Genomic DNA, 21,736 nt, shown 5'->3' with positions numbered 1-21,736 from the left:
GGTGTAAAGTCTGCCAATTCGATGATAAAATTAGCATTTGTAGAAACTGTAACTCATTTTGACCTTAATTGTGGTGACTGACACTCATCAACAGAAACGTGTGAAAAGTACTGTCAGAGGTAAAAGAACATACTTGTGTCTTTGCCTTCTCACCCAGAGTCAGTTTCTTCAGGGCTGTTATCAAATGACTTTGGATTTGCAGCATCCGACATGTGGTGACAGGAGAGAGACAGAGGAGGAGTGTCAAGACCTCTGCTCATGTTAACCTTTGAGTCTGGTAAAATAGTAATGCAACTCAGTGTCAAAGACTTTAAAGCACGTTGCTGCTAGAGAACTATGGCATTCATGATTGGCCTGACAAATACATTGACCAGTACACAGACAAAGACAGCAGGTAAAGGGTATGTAACTTTTACTACTATTAATATAACACTATTACTCTTTGATGCAAAGGGTACTGTTTTTATTCATTCCTTCATTTCAAACATTATATTTCATGTTTCCTCATGTTCATGTAAAGATCTTGATTAATAACCTACAGGAACTGCTGAAAAAAAATGAGGAACTCCACAGAGAAACAGAATGTGGAAGGAGTTTCTTTTGTAAGTAAAATGCTGACTGTATATTTTACTTTTATGTTGACTCACAGTTCCTTTTATTTTATGATATCCATGTCTCTGTGTTTTTCTCTCTTATTGTGCAGAAACAGAGAAGAGATAGTGCTTCAGTCATGAGTGCCTTTCCTGAAGGTCCTCCGGTTCTAGATTACAGGGAACCAGAACCTCCTCCTAAGAAACACAAGTACCAGGAAAGCTTGAAAACCCTCATCCCATTCCGGTTCGGCTCACAGTAAGACATTCGCCAGCTTTCTCAACATATTCTAAGCATATTACATTTTTATGTCAATAATGAAAGTGATCAGTCCATTTCATCAAGAGATGAGAGAAAAAAAACTAAAAGAACATGTTTTCATCATTGCTAAGAAATGAAATGCCCCAGTTTTTCTGTTTTTAATCAACAAGTCTGTCATTCATATATCATTTCTGAATCTTCAAATATGTGATAAATTCATAACGTAATCTTAAATGTACATTTTCTAACTTTTTACAGCTCACATCCAGTCGATGATGCTGGTTTCTTCTCCTTCACATCATTTGCATGGATGTCACCCATGATGTGGAAGCTCTTTAGGAAACGGTTAGATGAGGACTCACTTTATCTCTCACCTCATGATGGAGCCCACATCAATGGAGAAAGGTACAAATGTGAACAATTAAGGAAATTCTTCATAAGCTTTCCATTCAAATCTTTGCTTAGTTTAGGAAGTCTCAGCAGAATGAGTAGCTCCAGTGTAGCACTTGGCGAATATGAAACCATAAGTCATCGTCTGATGTTTTTTCATATATCCAGGTTGATTCTGGAAAATTGTATTTGCGGGCATATGGATTATGTTTAAAAAATGAGAGAGAGAGAGAGAGAGAGAGAGAGAGAGAGAGAGAGAGGGGAAAAAAAGATTGTGATTTCTGTTGTGTTCAGGTTCCAAAGACTTTGGGACGAGGAAGTCGCCCATGTGGGTCTAGAGAAGGCATCTCTTCCTGCAGTGGTCATGCGTTTCCAGAAGACAAGATTTATAGTGTCATTCTTCGTCTCTGTTCTGTTTGCTTTCGGAGCATTTGTTGGTCCGGTATGTAAAATGGCTTAGCATTACACAGCATCATTCTGTTGAAAAATGAATAAAACATATTACTTTCATATTCCTTATAGTGCTCTATATTTTATATTGAAGATGATGCCCTTTTGAGGGTCCCACTTGCAAAAATGTGGTAGCAACTGTATATTTTTTATGTATAAATACCCATTTATACTTTTTTGTGAGAAACAATTAAGCGTGCTATTGTAAAGTTGTTTAATTTATATTGTCACTGTACTAAAGGCAAATTATCTATGAAGTAGAATGAAGTAGTTCTAACTCAATTTTGATTTCTTATAAACTGTTTTTTTTTAAATCTGCCTTCTAGTCTATTTTAGTGCATGAAATCCTGAGCTACATTGAGCAGCCTGAGTCATCTACACTGTTGCATGGCATCGGTTTGTGTGTGGCCCTGTTCTTCAGTGAATTTAGCAAGGCATTTTTTTCATCGCTCCTGTGGGCTGTAAATTTGCACACCGCTGTGAGAATGAAGGGAGCTTTCTCAATGCTCGCTTTCAAGAAAATCATCTCTCTCAGGAGTCTAACCAGCATTAGTATATGAGAGGTAAGCTACTGATTGTTGATTCAGCAGTGAATATTGCCCTTTTATCGTTTGTAGAATCTATTTATTGGTTATTTGATATGGAATTTATTTGTGTTTATTTACCCTCTTTTACCAATCACTTTTTAATTAATTAAATGATATACAATACAAATAGAGCTTGTTGTGTTCATGCTTTGGTTTAGACGATAAACGTGTTGACGAGTGATGGCTATCGGATGTTTGAAGCAATCATGTTTGGAACGTTTCTGCTGTGTGTTCCGTTCCTGCTGATCATATGTATTATATATGCCTGCATCATTCTGGGATACACAGCGCTTATTGGAATTCTGGTCTACTTGATCTTCCTACCAATACAGGTGTGCTGGTCTCTTCTGTACTGTGTTTTGAGATCGGCATTTGATATTTACTCATCTCAGTAATGTTTTGTTGATTTTTCCCTGTGTGTCTGTATGTGTGCACTGTAGTTCTCAATTGCCAGACTGATTGGTGTGTTTAGAAGACGGGCTGTATCTGTGACAGACAGACGTGTTCGCACTATGAATGAGGTTCTGACCTGCATCAAACTCATTAAGATGTATGCATGGGAGGAGTCTTTTGAGAAAACAGTCACAGGTTGTCCATCCATCCATTTTATTTTATTTACTCATGACTCTTTGAAATGAAGTATTTTCTCTCATCCATTCTTACCTTATTTTTTCAAACCTAGATATCAGGAAAAGTGAGAAGTTGCTATTACAAAAGGCTGGCTATGTTCAGAGTTTAAACACTTCCTTTACAACGATAGTTCCCACACTAGCAACCATCCTCACCTTCATTGTCCACACTGCACTGAAATTGCCTCTTCAACCTTCTCGCAAATAAACAAAACCATATATGATTAAAAAATATGATTATATTCTGCTAAATGAATAAATGTGCACTACCAGTCAAAACGTTTGGGGTCAGAGGGTCAGAAAGAAATTAATACTTTATTTCGTTTTTTTATTCTGTTTTAAATAAATAAATTCTTTTGAACTTTATATTCATCAAATAATTCTGAGAAATATGTATCACAGTTTTCACAAAACTATTAAGCAGTACAGCTGTTATTCAACATGTTACTTGAACACCAACTCAACATATTAGAATGATTTCTGAAGGATCATGTGACGCTGACTGGAGTAATGGCTGCTTGTCATCACAGGAATAAATTACATTTTAAAATATATTTCAATAGTTAATAAAAAAGTTTTTACTGTTATATTTTTACTGTATATTTGTTTTACTGTATTTTGATCAAATAAATGCTGACTTCAAAAACAGTGGACTTTTTGTACTGTATATTATAATGTGAAAAATGAATATTTTTACTTCATTACTTTTATACGGTTGTATTTTACGCTAACCATCTTATTGCTTCTCCACAGGCCTACACTATCATTGCTGTATTTAACTGCATGAGGATGTCTATGGGCTTGTTGCCATTCTCTGTTAAAGCGGTGGCTGAGGGTAAAGTGGCTCTCACTAGATTCAAGGTTGGACTCTTTCACATTTCTCTCGGTTTATCCAAAACCAAACATAATTTTCTCTCATTTTTACCTAAAGCATTGTTGAAAACGTATCCTCCTTAATCCAATGATTTTGTACCTTTGGCCCCATTGTCTGCTCTAAGCTGGTATTAGTTTAGGACATATTGAGGAAGATGTAATTATTGTTTATATAAGTTACTCATAATGATAAGTGTGTAGGAAACATAATTTCAGAGTATTTTACATGTGCTGTACTGTAGGTGGATGCTCTGACACGTGTTAATCATGTCTTTTACACTGAATGAACATTTTGAATGAACCTGATTTTCCTCAGCAGTACAATGCTAATAACAAAACATTTAATGCTTGTATTTCTACAGAAGCTTATGTTGGTACAGAACCCCAAAGGTTATCTCACGCAGGATAAGAATATGGACTTGGCGCTGGCCATGCAAAAGGCCACCTTCTCCTGGAGCCTGCCAGATACCATGAATGCCACTGAGAAGCCTCAAGATCCCTCTGAAAGTGCCACACACCAATCAGACTTCAAACCTTCTCTCAGAAACATCAGCTTCACTCTTTCAAAGGTGTGATATGACTATATTATAACGTGGGATGATATAACATTCCAACATTCCAACACTCAGGATGTGTTATAGCACTACAGCAGAGACTATTGAATCTCTCTTTTCGTTTATAGGGAAGTCTGCTTGGGGTGTGTGGCAATGTTGGAAGTGGAAAAACATCTCTGATTTCAAGTATTCTTGAGCAGGTGTGGTGCCTCTATCGTTTCTGCATCCTAACGAACAGTTTCACATATGATGTGATGACGTGTGACTGACAGTATGATCATTTATTCCCTTCAGATGCATCTTCGGAGTGGGTCTGTATCAGCTAATGGAACATTAGCATATGTGTCCCAGCAAGCCTGGATATTCCACGGGACTGTAAGGGACAATATCCTCATGGGAGAACCATTTGACCAAACCAGGTGAAATTATAGAGAACATCAAAGACTAAACAGGTCAAAGACTTTGGTCAACAATTACATATTTGTTTTTTTATAAAAAGTGTCAGTAAAGTTCATAAAATTACTCATGACCACATGGGTTTTCAGCTACAATAAATCTGGATACAACTTCTACAACCTGAACTACATGAAAGGTAAAAGGGAAACCTTCATGAAAATATAGTGATTTAAAGATGATCAAATCTCATGATCAACATACAGTATATGTATCATACAGATTTAGCTGATATATGAATAAAAGCATCCCACAGTCTTAAGGTGCAGTCACATTAGTGAAATTTTGGCAAAATAATGTCAACAGTGTTGCGATGCATGTAGCACAACTCACACAGAATCACTTTTAATCCAAGCAGCTCTCTTGGTTAACAAGGCGAATCCGAATGACCAACCTGATCCCGTTGCAAAATCTGTGTGGGGGAAATCTTTCGTCCTCACACAAAGTTCCAGATTCTGTGGACCCTTGAAACGACTGGATTCCACCCGCAAAAAATTGCTAACCAATAATAAATGTGACCGCATCTTTAGTCTCTCTGATAGATCGAAATATTAGGAGGTGGAATTGCAAGATAGACAGACCATCGCAATTGGAGTGTAAAAGAGTAGTTTAGTATGAAACTATGGTTTAGTATGTAGTTTAGTAGTTTAGTATGAAACTAAATTATTTCACTATGGTAAGCCTGAAGAGCTAAATTTACTGAGCAGGTCTCCGACATAGACAGTTTAGATACCACTAACCCATTCATCTTGAAATAACAAATGTAGCAAGTATTAATTTACTCCAGTGTCAGTCCTATCATTCTAGGAAGCTGCCCCTCACCTTTCTAACACATGTAATTTACCAGATCCTCTTTTAGTGCCAAGAAGACATTTTTTTTTTTTTTTTGCTTGTAATGACTTATTGGATGGGGTAAACTTCTGACTCTGGTCACAGTCTCAGCTGTAAAATTGTTGTTGAACATTGATTCTTTGTACTGATATGAATTGCTGCATCCTAAAAAATGTGGTACATGCTTGCTGTGCTATAGATACGCCAGTGTTATTCATGCCTGCTCTCTGAAACCTGATCTGGCAATACTTCCATATGGAGACCAGACAGAGGTCTGTTCCCACATTTTACCAACATCCAGTACTCTGATTAGATACTAATGCATTTTTTCATTGAGCTATTCAATGTTTATAATGCTAAGGAGTTCAGTTAAATAGCATATGAGGATGATAATATTACTTATGTGTGTGTGTGTCTAGATTGGAGAGCGAGGTATTAATCTTTCAGGTGGTCAGAAGCAGAGGGTCAGTTTGGCCAGGGCAGTGTATTCTAACAGAGACATCTTCCTTTTGGATGATCCTCTGTCTGCTGTTGATGCACATGTTGGGAAGCACATATTTGAAGAATGCATCAAGAAAGAGCTGAAGGGCAAATCAGTCATTCTGGTCACTCATCAGCTGCAGGTAATTCACTCTAACATGTTTCCATGTCCTGTTCATTGGCTTTGAAGGCCTCTTTTCTGTTTGAAGATTTGAGCTGTTAGTGGAGTAAATATTTGCTCTTACCAGATAACATATAGATATGTGATCCCCAATAGCTTCTGAAAACCAGAAAATATCAGGGAGTTTTAAATGATGTTTGTGGAAAAGACATGGACGTCAATAAAATCTTAAAAGCCATTATATTATCTAATAAAAAAAAAAAAAAATAAAAAAAAAAAGATAATGTAGATTATTCTAGTTTTGATCTAAAATATTTAATTGACCAGTTATAGCTCTTGTGTACACAGAAACCTGCTCCAAAAATTACGATAAATAAACTCGAGAAAGATTGCTGAGTTATAAGTTGCTTTTTGTCAGTAGATGTGTCCAAGATTAAGGGGATATAGTTGAATGTACATGAAGTTAATATATAACCGGAGGAAAATACAATATAAAACAGGCATGGAAATGCACATAAACCTCACGTTGGCAGTTTAATGAAGTAAACAGTAATGATTCATTTGTGTTGTCGTAACACATTTAATGTCTTCAGGTTAGGAAAAGGGTCATCTAATTCTGCCTCACCGATTATGTAATGGCAGGAACACATTTTCTTTCACACGCATTCACAAAATTCAATATTAGAGAAAGCTCCAACCTTTTGTTGACTCATGTCAAACAGCAAGTCTTAGCAACTGTGTGACTCAGCACAGCTGCCTTTTAATGTGTAACTACACAATGATCCTAAAATCATAACTTTTAACTAGTTATTCCCAGATTTGTTGTGCTCTCATCTCAACCGATGTTCTCAGCTGCTCCTCTCTGTTGTGTTTGCAGTATTTGGAGTTTTGTGATGAGGTGTTGCTGTTGGATAATGGGGAGATAAAGGAGGCAGGGACTCACAGTGATTTGATGAAAGCTAAAGGCCGCTACGCTCACCTCATTAACAATGTCCAGCTGGAACAGAGCAATGTAACCACTCTCACTTACTCCTCTCAATTGCTTTATAAATGAAATAGGCCATTAAAATAATACAACTTATTGTACTCTGGTTGACATGTACCAGTTTCCAGTACTAAGCAAAAACAAATTCAGAGAACAGAATCATTTGTGTGTCACTGAAGTTCTTCTTAATTTTCATTTTTGGATCAGGAAAATGCAGAGTCTGATTCCAAAACACATACTGAACACAATGACTCTAAACAGACCAATCCAGATAAGCCAAAAGTCAATGGAATTGAAAACCCAGGTTAGTGGTTAAATACGTGATTAACAGGAGTTAAAAGAATCTACTTTTCTTTCATTTTGGATCCCTTTAGGAGAGCAACAACATATCAAATCGACCAAGTTTAAAAATGAATAGCTGTTAACTACTGTCTATTAATAAATTATTATTTTCATAAATAACTGCAGTAAATCCTATTATATTTTCCTGACATTATTTTATTTTGCAATAAATAAAGAGAAATATATAAATGAAATGTATTTATAAATATATCTATTTAAGTATTTATAAATGTTTTATAAGAAATATAATTTATATACCTAAATAATAGCTGATTAAAATGATTGATTAAAACATGACTAAACATGATAACATGATTAAAAATTAAATTAGAAAAGATTGTCTAAAAGCATGATGGCTTTCATATAAATTCAAAGTTTAGCATGAACATTTTAAGTTCAGCATTGTGTTACGGCTGGAGGATTATTCACGTGACTTCATAGTTGTAGGAGACGTTACAGTTTAAATATGCAGTTCCTACGCCTGCTAAATATCATTACATGTAACGACCATGCATTAATAAGCAATTCATCGCCTTATCTCTTTTGGTAAAACTGACAAACTGCTAAAAACATCTTTATTTCTTTTCTCTTTCTAGCTTTTGATATGTCTGATGAGAAACATGTAACAAATGAATTACCCAAGGACTCCACAGAAGCAAAAGGTCAATATATGAACATATTCACAGTATAATCATGAAAATATCCATTATATTCTTACTGGTTAAATCTGACTCTCACAATGGTGTGCATGTGTGTTACAGGGAAAAAGGATCAATTAGTAACAGGAAATGTCAGTTGAAGGTTCAGTTACGTGGAGGACTTACCACCAATACTGCAAAGCTGCCGGAGGTGTTTGTTCTTTTTTCTTCTTTCTTCACCTCTGTTTCTTTGTACATTACATTATCAATGCTGTAACACCGTTTCTCAATTATGCCTTTCTCTCTGTCTATAGCTGCCGGAGGTGTTTGTTCTTTTTTCTTCTTTCTTCACCTCTGTCTCTTTGTACATTACATTATCAATGCTGTAACACCGTTTCTCAATTATGCCTTTCTCTCTGTCTATATAGCTCTGTAGGGTATATACTGCTGTTATTTGTTATTCTTCTCTTCACTCTTCTCGTGGGATTGACTGCTTTCAGCAGTTGGTGGCTGAGTTACTGGTTAGAGCAGGGATCAGGGGTAAATACATACAAACACATACACACACATTCATGTGACTCATCACGACCTTACGATCTTAATATCAAATCATACCGTTTTCTCTCTCTGTTCTTGTAGAACTATACTAATTCATCAAGCAGCGGTAATATCTCAGAAAATCCAGACCTGCCATTCTACCAAATGATTTATGGCATTATTATTGTTGCTATGGTATTGCTGTGTATTGCCAAGGGCTACACCTTCACTAAAGTCACATTGCGTGCTTCTTCCAAACTGCATGATACCATGTTCAAACAGGTAAGACATATTGCTATAATAAGATATTTCCACTATTTCTAATTATGACAAAGCTGCTTGTTTTTGAATTTTTTTTTTTTACAGATTAGTAGATTTACAGTGATATAGTAGATTAATTAACCATGATTCAGTTTATGATTCCAGAAGTTTTCCAGCAAAAACAATAGTTTTTTTATTATTAAAATTTTAGATTAGACTTATTATTTTAATATATGAATAATATATTATTATTGGTTGATCTAAACCATCCTCGTGGGAAAGGAACTCATTTTTATAATGTGAGTGATCAAGTATAATACGAAAAGGCAGGTTTAGTAATTGAATGCAAGCATTGTGATACTATTTGTTCAGTAAAATGAGAACCGCAGCATTTTGATACCATTTGACTCTACTTTTCATCAGATCCTTGGCAGCCCAATGAGTTTTTTTGACACAACTCCAACTGGCCGCCTGGTGAACCGCTTCAGTAAAGACCAAGATGAGGTTGATGCAGTTTTGCCGTTCAACATGGAGAACTTTTTGCAGTTCTGTCTGACCGTCACTTTCACCATTCTCACCATCTGCATAGTGTTCCCATACCTCCTGATTGCCGTGTCAGTTCTCGCAGTCATCTTTGCCACAATCCTATAGTGAGACATAAACATTGCACCTTAACATCATAAGATGTGTTTTTTTTTTAAATCCAGAAGTAGAACACAAACATTACAATCACAGATCCACTAAACAGGTTTTAATGCCATGGAATGTACAAACCATCTGTGTTTTCTCTTTGACCTAGTGTTTTCCAAAGGAGCATTCGTCAGATGAAGAGGATGGAGAACGTGAGTCGTTCTCCCTGGATCTCTCTCACCACCTCTACCATACAGGGACTCAGCACCATCCATGCCTATGACAAAAGAAAGCAGTACATTGAACAGTAAGATAATACAATCAATATATTTGGATCTATGAAAATATATTAAAGGGATAGTTCACCTAAAAATGAAAATTCTGTCATTAATTACTCACCCTCATGTCGTTCCAAACCCATAAGACCTTCGTTCATCTTCAGAACTCAAATGAAGAAATTTTTGATGAAATCCAAGAGCTTTCTGAGCCTGCATAAACAGCAAAGCAACTGACACGTTCAAGGCCCAGAAAGGTAGTAAGGACATTGTTAAAATAGCCCATGTGACAGGGGTTCAATCGTAATGTTATGAAGCTACGAGAATACTTTTTGTGCGCAAAGAAAACAAAAATAACGACTTTATAAGAACGAAGGTCTTATGGGTTTAGAACGACATGAGGGTGAGTAATTAATGACAGAATTTTCATTTTTGGGTGAACTATCCCTTTAAGATATTAATTTATATTAGAAAATATTTTAGAAAGACATACAGCGCTGGGAAACATATTGTGGTACTTTCCAAAATGAATATGAAACATCATTATAACCCTCATGAATCATATCCCAGAATGACACAGTAATTATTCAGCATACCTGAGCAATAGCAGGCAAGCATGAGTGTTAATATTTAGACCAACAACATGATTATGAGTGTGATATTGCTTTTATGCAACAGTCAAATAAACAAGGTTAAAATTGAAACTGAAATTGAATTGTGACGTACATTTTAGACACAATATTGCAAGTTACTCTGTCTGTTTCTGCTCCCCAATGAAGCCAAAACAGATTTAGTGTTTTTTTTCAGTTGAGTCAATGACTCAAAGACAGCTGTTTGTTGCCACCTACTGGTGTAATGATGTAACCTGCAGAGAGAGACACTAAAAAGACCCAGTGCTGTTGGACCATATACAGCCAAACAGATTCAAGGACCAGAACTAACTGTTGTATAATTTGAAATAAATTTTAGGCCATAAGGACTGTGGCTTTTAAAGAGAACTCAGTAGTAATAGTTAAAAACCAATAGTTTTGTTCTTCACACAGAAGCTGTCACTAATAGCTCGGTCTAACTGACTGTATGTTGACTTCATATTAAAAGAATGTAGAAAGCAAACCAGTTAATTGAAAGTCATGTAGCCTATTGTTTGTGTGTTTCCAATGACAGGTTTAAAATGCTGAGTGACACCAACTCAAACCACTTCATGCTGTTTAATTGTGGGACTCGCTGGCTGTCATTTTGGTTAGACTTCCTGTCAGCTACTGTTACTCTAATAATGGCACTTTTTGTAGTGCTCAGCTCCAATGAGGCCATAAACGCTTCTCTGAAGGGCCTGGCCTTATCTTACACAATACAGGTAACTCTCACAGCTAGACTAAAACAGTAGTTTAAAAAATGAAAGTCTTTATTATGTCAAATTCAACTGGATGTTTGAGCACTTTTTTTGCATTTCTGTCATTGAAGTTGACTGGGATCCTTCAGTTTGTGGTGAGATTGTCCACCGAGGTGGAGGCAAAGTTTACCAGTGTTGAGAGACTGCTTGAGTATATTAAACACTAGGTTTACCTCAGTATATCATGCGTTTATATTTAGTTTAGAATATAGCTTTTATTTGTTACGACTGCTCGCTTGTGTGCTGTAGAGTTGTGTATCAGAGGGTCCACGAAGTCAAGGGCACGCATATTACCGCCGGCTGGCCACAGGAGGGCGCTATTACCTTTAAAAACTACAGTATGAGATACAGGTACAACACGCCCATAGTCCTCAATAATCTCCACATAAATATTAAGCCAGGGGAAAAAGTCGGCATTGTGGGACGCACTGACTCTGGTGAGAGAGAGCATATTATGTTTTATTCAAAGCTTAATTTATGTTTTCATTTTTAAATTTTAAGATTAATTTTCTTATTATTGTAATAAGTTAATACTGACATAGTGTATACTGAATTAAATTCAGAAATGGAAAGTCGTGATATGTACTAAAATATGTACATGTTGTTACCTTCATAAAATGTAAAAAGCAGCTTGTGCATATCAGTAAAGGCATTTGTACTAAGAACAAGGATGTTCTGCCAGATCTGTTTCTCTTGGTTTCATTTGTTGACCCTCTCTTTCTGATTCAGGGAAGTCCTCTCTGGGTGTAGCATTGTTCCGTTTGGCATAGCCGGCTGAGGGCACTATGTTTATAGATGATGTGGAAATCTGCAAGCTGGGGTTGAGAGATCTTCGCAGCCAACTCTCTGTCATACCGCAGGATCCTGTACTCTTCATCGGCACTGTCAGGTGACCTCTCACCTTTCAACTTTTCCACTCTTCTCCTATTTTATTCACAATAGGTACTTATTCTACCAGTGTATCACCTCACTGAATTATGTTTTTGTCCGAAAATTACTTGAAACTGAATTGGGCAACAGCCATTGTGAAATTATTAATTTGCAATTACAAAAAGTTGCAATTGTGAACAATAAATGGGCAATTATCTTTATACTTACAACTTTAATCTACATTTTTCTACAATTTTTTGTATATTGTAATCTTGTACATTTTGTGGTCACTATAGAAGTAGTCACTCTAGTTGACATGAACCAGAAACTGTGACTGATGTATATCCAAATGAAATGGCTTCTCAGATGGAAAAATGTAGCGCTTGATTTTGTCCATCTGGAATTTATTTGGATTGTTGTCGTTTGCTAATTTCTCTGAGCTTTTCATCTGAGTGACATGGTTGCTGAACGAGAGCGATTGAAACTTATCTGGGTATTGGACAACCTTTTTGCCCAGCCCTAACTCCAGTATACACCTCATCAGAGAAGAGCAGTGTTACTTTAGTATCATTGATATGGTACCCTCTCAGAAAAAAGGTACAAAAGCTGTCAATGGGGCCGTACCCTTTTAAAATGTACTAATATGTGCACTTCAGGTACTAATATGTACTGATATGCATCCTTTTGGGGTAAATATGGTACAAAGGTGTACCTTTTGGAAGGGTACCGCCCCAGTGACAGCTTTTTTACCTTTTTTTCTGAGAGTGTACTATTGTTTTTATTAAAATGTAGAAATAGTTTTTAGTTGAAGATATTTTTTCCATTTAAATGTCTAGTTTAAAAAAAAAATGTCTATATACATTTTTATTTCAGTTTTAGTTGTAGTTATATTAGTAAGTTAAACTGAAAAATGTCTGGGCAACTAGCTGAATTAAAATACGTTTTTTTTATATTTTATTTCAAGCTACACATTTTATTTGAATGGTTTAAAAAAAGTAATGATTTACACAGATAAATCATTTGAATAAACACTGCAACATTCCATAAAAAATAAGAATTGTTGATTTAAATTTCATGGTGACTAATGTGTTTGTTTGTGTGGTTATTTTATACAGGTATAACCTGGACCCCTTTAACAACTACAAAGATGAGGAGCTCTGGCTGGCTTTAGAAAAGACCTACATGAAGGACACGGTAAAGAGGCCTACAAGCAATACATGTTTTACCCTGTAGAAAACAGCTTGGATGCTCGCACTTTTTCAGCTAGGCTTCAGAAGTTTCAAACTTGATGAACAATACCTTTTTGTATAAGTAGTCAGCATTTGATCAATTGGCACTTCAACTCCACTCACTCATTATGATAAAGTTTGCTTTTCTGGTGATCAGTGGGGTGCCATGATTTCATTGTGATTTCAACACACACCGTTTCTACTAGGAGCAGCTCAAACATAATTAAGTTAATCTAGCTTTTTATGTGAGGATATAATTTATTGAGAGAGCAAAGAAAAATCACAATATATAAGTGGGCATGTTACTATGAGCTGCACTATAGTGATGAAACATAGACGTAACATCTGCTTAAATTCCTCTCGGTGCCTTTCACACTTTGGGACATGGTAACATAAAAAAAGAGTAGAGGAACAGCAACAGAATATAATAGCCATAGAATATAAAAGAAACACTCAGGCATTCAGGTGTTAAATCATCCACACCCCTCTTTCTCTTTCTTGCAGATTGCTAAACTGCCAGAGAAGTTGTACTCTCCAGTAGTGGAGAATGGAGAGAATTTCTCTGTTGGAGAGCGGCAGCTCATGTGTATGACCAGAGCGCTGCTTCGCAATTCAAGAGTAAGAACACAAACACACCCAGAATCCCCTCGAAAATATTCCTTGCTCTTAAAGAGTCTGATTAAATTGTGTTCATAGATCATTCTGTTGGACGAGGCAACAGCGTCTATAGACTCCGAGACTGACAGCATGATCCAGCACACCATCAGAGATGGTTTCCAGCACTGCACTATGCTCACAATCGCCCACAGAATCAACACGGTTTTGGAGAGTGACCGCATACTCGTCATGGACCAGGGCAAGGTAATCCACTGCTTCTTATATAGAAATTGACATTACAATCGACACATGTATTATAAGTATATAATAGCATCATTGAAGTACTCAGTATGAGCCTACTTTTATGTTTTCTTCCAGGTGGTTGAGTTTGATCCACCACAGGACCTGGTACAGAGGCCGAACTCTTTATTTGCATCACTTCTAGCAGCAGCTAATCAAGTGAACTCATGAAGCACTCAGAAACATTTACATACTCATATAGACCTGCACACTGCTGCAAAATTTAACAGCAGAGTGTGCGCCAGAGCATACAAAATGGGGGGCATTTGATTTTGTTGTTTGGGGCACCGGGCACAGAACTTTTAAACATTTATAAGTAAATACACATTGCACTTTTTCATTTGAGTTTCACATTATTAGTGTAATTTTTCTTGTAAAACTTCAGAGGGTTCTGCACATTTTTGTTCATGTGCTTTATATGTCTACTGTGTTCTTTATATTTTGTATCATATCGATGAGACTGGATTTACAAAGCTCTTTACTTGTAACCACAGCACTTACAGACTATGCTTAAACTGTTCACTCATTTTTCATAGGTTCATCAAATGTATAGATAGTATTTTTGAATTTTATATGTATGAAACAGATATTATATCAAAGGACAACACATGCACAAATAAAGCCTTATCTCTCTCTTGTAACCTTTGGTTTTATTTCACCATAAGACTGTACATTTAAATTATGCTTGAAGAAAGTTCTAGTTGAGTCAATGTGTGTTTTTCTCACCTTGGACACTGAGTGTCTCTCTCCTCCTCCAGTACCAGAGATTATTGGGCCATGGTTGCATCAGTGGAGACACTAACTGATGAAATGTGTTGAAATTTCAGCATCAGCGTGCATCTCAGACTGATGAGGGATTGAGGGAATTATTTTAACTCAGTGAAGAGACAGCGTGAAAGACATTAATCAGATATCACTGACTTTTTATTGCTTGTGTCCAATATTCTTCAGCACAACTTCTGCAGTGACGCTCATGCGCCCATATGCTGCATCATTTAAAACATTATCTTTTAGAGACATTTTTGTATTTTAAGTCAAATTTTTTTATATTTTGCGCAATTATGAGCTGTGCACCATCAACACTTATTTAGGTCAATACCTTTTAACACACACACACACACACAAAGTCTTGTTTGAGTACACCAAGTTACCATTGACACTTATTGTTTTTGACTGTAATGTCGTGCTGTTCTGTCAGTCTGTCATCAGGTGAGATGATGAACCAACCCCCTTGACTTCCTGTCAAAGACTTTTCCCGTCATTTGTGTTTAACTACAGCATTAGTCATGATTTACACTTTAGCCGCAGATTTACTCACTAATGAACAAATTGTACTCTAAAACATGGGAAACACACACCAACACAAAGTGTGGTTGACTGCCAGTATGAGTCATCTAATCAAATATTCCTTGGCCTGAAGCCAAAGTCTCACTTCCCTTTAACCTAGAATCCAACCACATATTGAATCTTCAACCTTTAAACATTCAATTAAGGCTTTAGTGTTTGATTACTACTTCATGGAATAAAAATTCAAGGTAATGTATCATGGTGTACAGAACTTCTTTGTGTTAATTTAAGTTGTCTTGCAACCACTAGGGCGCAGTGTTGTCTGAGCAAGTGGAAAACTTTAGGGCATAAATTGAAAGCGCAATTATCTTGGAATAGAAACACACACAGTGGCCACAAAAAGTATTTGGACGCTTAAGTCACATTTAAAAATGTATCAGTTTTATTGATAAAGTGATAAGGTATCAAACCAAGTGGCATTTCTTTTAAAGATATCATACCTTTCAGGCAAAACATGTAATTAAAACAAGTTTGTTAACATTTATTATGATAAAATAATTGCAATACTGTTTAACAATGCATTTGGACACCTTGCTTACAAACTTAGTACAACACGTCCATAGTTAATAGTATGCAGATGCTGTTTGGTTTGATAATTTAATTGTAACTCGATGTCCCAACACTTTTTAGGTACATTGTACATACTGTACGTACAGACATGCTGGGAGATTCATAAAAGTCAACCTTAATCTGCATCAGAGAAGTGGATATTTGGTGTTAAGATTCCAATATAGTGGAAATATGATCACCAGCCTGAATGGCAAGACTAACAAATGATGTAAAGATCTACAGTTGTTTACAAACCTTTGTTGAACTAAAATACATTTTTGTCAAGGCCCTGCTTCTCTCTCTCTCTCTCTCTCTCTCTCTCTCTCTCTACTATCCAGTTGGTAGTTTGCAAGAACAATAAATCATTGACAAATGTGTACTCTATTCTTAGCGTTGTATTACAGTTGGCCCTAACTAGTTCTTTCCTAACACTGTTGGACAAAGCTGAATGCATTGTTTCTGATCAGTGAAAGGGATCTTTGATCAGGCCAAGGCTTAATTGAAGATGATAAAGACAGTAAGCAGGCATGCTCAGTGAGGCCAGATGTGCCTATAATAGTCCTCAAAGCTTTGTACACGCACAACGATCGCAATATAATCATGTTTTCCCTTTTGGAGAATTTGGCCGAGCGATGTTAGCAGAGGAAGTCTTCAATCACTCAGCAGTGAAGCTGTTCCTCAATACAAGAAAAAAGAAGAATCATTACACCTCTCAGTCAGTTTATGAAGTCCTGCTGTGATCTGTCAGCTCTGGCATGATGGAACTTTAAATATTTTTTCTGCTTATAAAATAATATTAGCAAAAAATAATAATACTCATCATCATTATCATAATCAGAGTCATTTGTTCAAAATGCAATGGAACGTTTTGGGTTCTGCTGAACTCTGGCATCAAGTGTATTTTAAACCAGAGAATTAAGAGTGATGATTGTAAAAGACACACACACACACACATACAGGTTTGTTTTTGTGAAAAGTGGGGACATTCCATAGGCGTAATGGTTTTTATACTGTACAGACCGTATATTCTACTGCCCTACACCAACCCTACCCCTAAACCTACCCCTTACAGGAAACTTTGTGCTATTTCAGATTTTCAATACACTCCATTCTGTGTGATTTATAAGCGTTTTGAAAAGTGGGGACATGGGGTAATGTCCTGAAAAGTCACCTTCTCCTTGTAATACCTATGTCATACCTTTGTCATTATACAAATGTATGTCCTCATTTGTCACAAAAACGCACACACACACACACACACACACACACACATTAACATGCACACAACAACAGTCTCTAAAAGGCCCATCACATCTCTGTCAACTGGTTGTGGTGGTAATAATGACACATGGTTTCACAGGAAAAAAAGTCCCACATTGTGATTTACAGAAGATGTTTATAAATCACAATTCCTGGTTTACATTACCTTTCAGCCACTTGAATATGCACAGAGCTATACTGGGTGTGGTATGTGTGGTATATATTGAGGTGGATTCAAAGTATGAAATCAAATCCAGTGTCATGACTCTCCAGCAGCAGAATGCACTTGTGGTAACACAGCATTTCCTGTCTCACCCTTTTACAAGGAAAGAATTCCCAATCTGAGTCAGCTAAATCAGGTATATCTGGAACCAGGTTGTTTACCTGCTGCACCAGGAACATTTCTTATGACTAAATCTCACACCAGATATCAGATTTAAATGCACCATTTTTGACAGGTTTCATGACCGTGATCAAATGAAATCGTATTAAGAGGTCATGCCACCACATTCAGCTTTGTATGAACGACACCTGTTAATCCTCAGGAATGTTTCCATGAACACCTAAAAACTCGCTCTCTCTTGTTTTTGCTCTCTCTGGATAAGATATGGAAGTCAGTGAGCTGTAAAACTAGACCATTGAACCTAACAGGGACTGAGATTGTTCTGTGGACTTTATACACAAAGGGCATTCTTTTACCCTCGTCTTTATCTCTCTTTTTCCCTGCAGTTTGTTCCTGAATCTCAAACTCAAAGTTTGATGGTGATAATATATCACCAGTATGTGTCTGATAAAGCTAATCCACTGATATTCTTCTGCACTCGAACAGACTGGCCTTCCGGGATTTAGCTGGATCTTTAGTATTTAAATGCCAAAGGTACAAAAACATCAGCATGTTTTTGCACCACTGCCATTTGAAAGTGCAACTCTGCTGGCAGCAAGCGAAGGACGAGCACCTGAAGGTAATGGCGTCACTGCTGCCATAAATCCAGCACAGCATCTCGCCTTCTGTGAGGCCGCTCTTCCCCTGTGCATGCAAGATGTGTCCCAGGTTCCCTTAATGGATTAGCTCACACCCCCAAAAAAGAAAAACCTGTGATTATTTAAACATCAAACTCATCATATGCCAGAACACGAAGGAGAAATTCAGAAGACCATACTGGTCACAATTGAAGTACTCAATTGTACTGGTACTCAAAAAGTACTGGTCATAATTACAATGGGACTGAAGCTTTCTAGCTCCAAAGAGGATGCAATACACCATAAAAGTATCATGAAGTCTTTATGATACTTTAAGGTGATCAATACAATAGCATACTGAGATAAGGCACAACAAGGCACATCCAAATCTTACTTAATGAAATTAGTAAGTTTATTTAATTCTATTTATTATTTAATGCTAATTTTTCTCAACTTTGATTCAACCGAGATAATTACTTATATTAAAGTATATTTAAACTAACGCTTACTCAAAGTTATTCTAGGTCATTAGACATGAAGATATGGTGCTTTGGAAGCCTGTCTAAAAACTGTGCCCTTACAAGTTGCCTTTATACAAAAAAACTATGGCTTGTAAAGGCAGCAAAGCAGCAAGGACACAGCATTTGTAATCACAGGGTCTGATGAGACCCTTTCACCTACTCGAGCTTTTACATTGCAACATTTGATGACATGTTGGCCCTATTAACTGTGATTGACTACAATGTAATAACCTTTTCCCTACTGAAACCCTTCATATGAAGAGATAAGCTGTGTAAATCACCTCTGAGTGAATGCAGATGTATGCTGATCTCAGGCAACCTTTCTGTTAGGCGAAGAGCCTACACTCTCAGAAAAAAAGGTACAAAAGTTGTCACTGGTGCGGTACCTTTTTTAAAAGACACACCTTTGTACCAAAAGAGTCCATAATGGTACCTTAAAGGTACACATTAGTACCTAAAGTGTACATATTAGTACCTAAAAGGTACAAGAGTGTACCTTTTGAAAAGGTACCGCCCGAGTGACAGCTATTGTACCTTTTTTTCTGAGAGTGTACTGTGGAACTATACCTGCATTTTATTAAGCAAAAGCCAAATGATTAAATTGTTTGACAGATTAATAAACCAAATAAATGAAAAATTAATGGAGTGTGGTGTACAAGCCATATGCCATTTTTTATTGGACATACTGCATATGGTGTTGGCAAATGTCACTGAACCTGAAAACAAGTGTCTGAATATATTCCTTCAGAATACATAAACAAAAACCAAAGAGGAACGTACAATTATGATGATTAATTTCAGTAAGTAATGACTTTAATCAAACCATATGCAGATATTGCAGACTGGTCTCACAATGGCAATGTTTTTTTTTTTTGGTCATAGCCCACCCTTGTTGAGTGTTCAAGGATTTGAGTATAGCAATTATAACAAATTTACATCTATCCCAAATAGTAAACTTAACCCAAATATTACAGACAACAAAACAGCATTATCTCATTATCTCACTGTATTATTTCAAATTGTGTGTAAATTTAGAGACATTAATATTTGCCTCATAGTGGCATTGTAGATTTTGGTGTAAAAACTTAAGGAACCAATACCATTCCTGTGTGGACATGTTTAAATAAGGGTTATAAGGTGTAATATAGTAGTATAATACAGGGTGGGTTTTTGTTAAATGTGAGCCAAAATCATCACAATTAAAAGAACCAAAGACTTAAACTACTTCAGTCTGTGTACCTGTATATAATGGAATAAGACATTTTTTTGTCTCATACCTCTACCACCAAGACAACATTTCACCAACAGTTAATGGAGATTGTCAACAAAACATGTGGAAGAATTGACAATAAAGCAGACTTGACTTGACTTGACTTGAAAAGCCCAAAATCGGAGGCAAATCAGTGCTGAGAGAAGTGCTGATGTGACAGCGATGCAGGTTAGAAGGTTAAATATCTTGACCTGTCTCCAAGTCCTGCAGTGTGAAATGTGATGACAGTCAGAACAGCAGTCTGACAACTTTGAAAGTCATGTAGTGTATGGGTATCAAAAGCTTTTAAAAGAAAATTGATCTGACTAAAATGTTAACATGTCCTGTATTACTGAGACTGAATTGGCCATCTGTCCTCAGCCAGTTACAGTTTCTGATAAGCTGTTTGCTGACCAAGCCATGGGTGTGGACTTTGGTCTTCATTCACATTGTTTGATCAAGTTCAAAATCCTGACAACTGTATGAGCTCCACCTGGACACAATATGCAATTTTTTCCTCGTTTTTTTGGATCCCACCCCTGTATCTCTGCCTCACAATATCAGTATCCTGAGCCCACTATCAGCACTATCAAGGGACTGGGCCATCGCACAATAACAGCACCCAGCCACGAAAAACTACCAACGAAAAATCTTATTAAAAAACAGTGTCATATCAGGAGAGTGTGGTCTAGAGTAATGACTGCCAGGGGTCTTATTTGCGTTATGCAACATCAGTTCTATTGCGTTATAGGAGCACATAAAAAATGGGCACACAAACAGGAATACTGAAGTTTTTTTGCATGATGGTTCAGCAGTTGAGTCAGAGCACATAAGACCTTAAGGTCTGTCCCTAAAAGCCTCTGAGGGACGGGAGTGGGTCTTGGCAATATAGGCCAGGGCGTGGTATTGTGGCACAAGCTTTTAAGAAATGCTGGTATGACGGCCAAACTGAATCCCATTAGAGATGAAGGTCTGATGAGTAACAGTCAATTCTGTAACAGTGTAAGAAATGACCATCACACATGGTTAACAGTTATGTAGGGCAAGAGTTGATGTTATTCAGTGTGTTCAGCAGGTCTATCAGTAGCTTTAAAATATAAAATGAAACCTACTGGGATAACAACTAATATACTTAATGTTGAATTTGAATTATTCAAAGATAAGTTTGGCTAATACTTAAACCTTGTGAACACTCCACAGAATGCATTAGCACTCTGCTTCCAGCACAGAAATTCATTCATCCTTTGAGGAACATAAATGTATTGTGCAGAGAAATTAAGGAGCCGTGAGTGTATGAGTGTGTGCATGTGTGTTTGAATAACCATAAATCTGTCACTTTGGTAAGATCTCTGCATGAGTCACACAGGCTCCACATGAAACTTGAAATGCTCAACACTACTCAGAGATTGTTATGGCAGACGTTTTAATAACCTCATTCATACAGGTGTGGGAGTGCACAAGGAAATTATAGACGAAATATGTAAAAGATTACCATTCCCATTAAAAAAAAAAACACTTCATGATAGTTTATTGTACTTTTTATCATGCGAAAGTACAGTGTGGGCACCTTCTGATG

At 36.7% G+C, this 21,736-nt stretch overlaps 1 pseudogene; it reads left to right on the top strand.

The window, feature by feature from the left end:
* The first annotated feature begins 338 nt into the window (after positions 1–338).
* LOC107657128 (multidrug resistance-associated protein 9-like) lies at positions 339–14,892 on the top strand (annotated as a pseudogene).
* The last annotated feature ends 6,844 nt before the right edge of the window (positions 14,893–21,736 follow it).

Source organism: Sinocyclocheilus anshuiensis, unplaced genomic scaffold (genome assembly GCF_001515605.1).
Source record: "Sinocyclocheilus anshuiensis isolate Anshui unplaced genomic scaffold, SAMN03320099.WGS_v1.1 scaffold944, whole genome shotgun sequence".
NCBI classification, from domain to species: Eukaryota; Metazoa; Chordata; class Actinopteri; order Cypriniformes; family Cyprinidae; genus Sinocyclocheilus; species Sinocyclocheilus anshuiensis.
The sequence above is the reverse complement of the archived record's forward strand: the minus strand, read 5'-3'. Positions and strand labels throughout refer to the sequence as shown.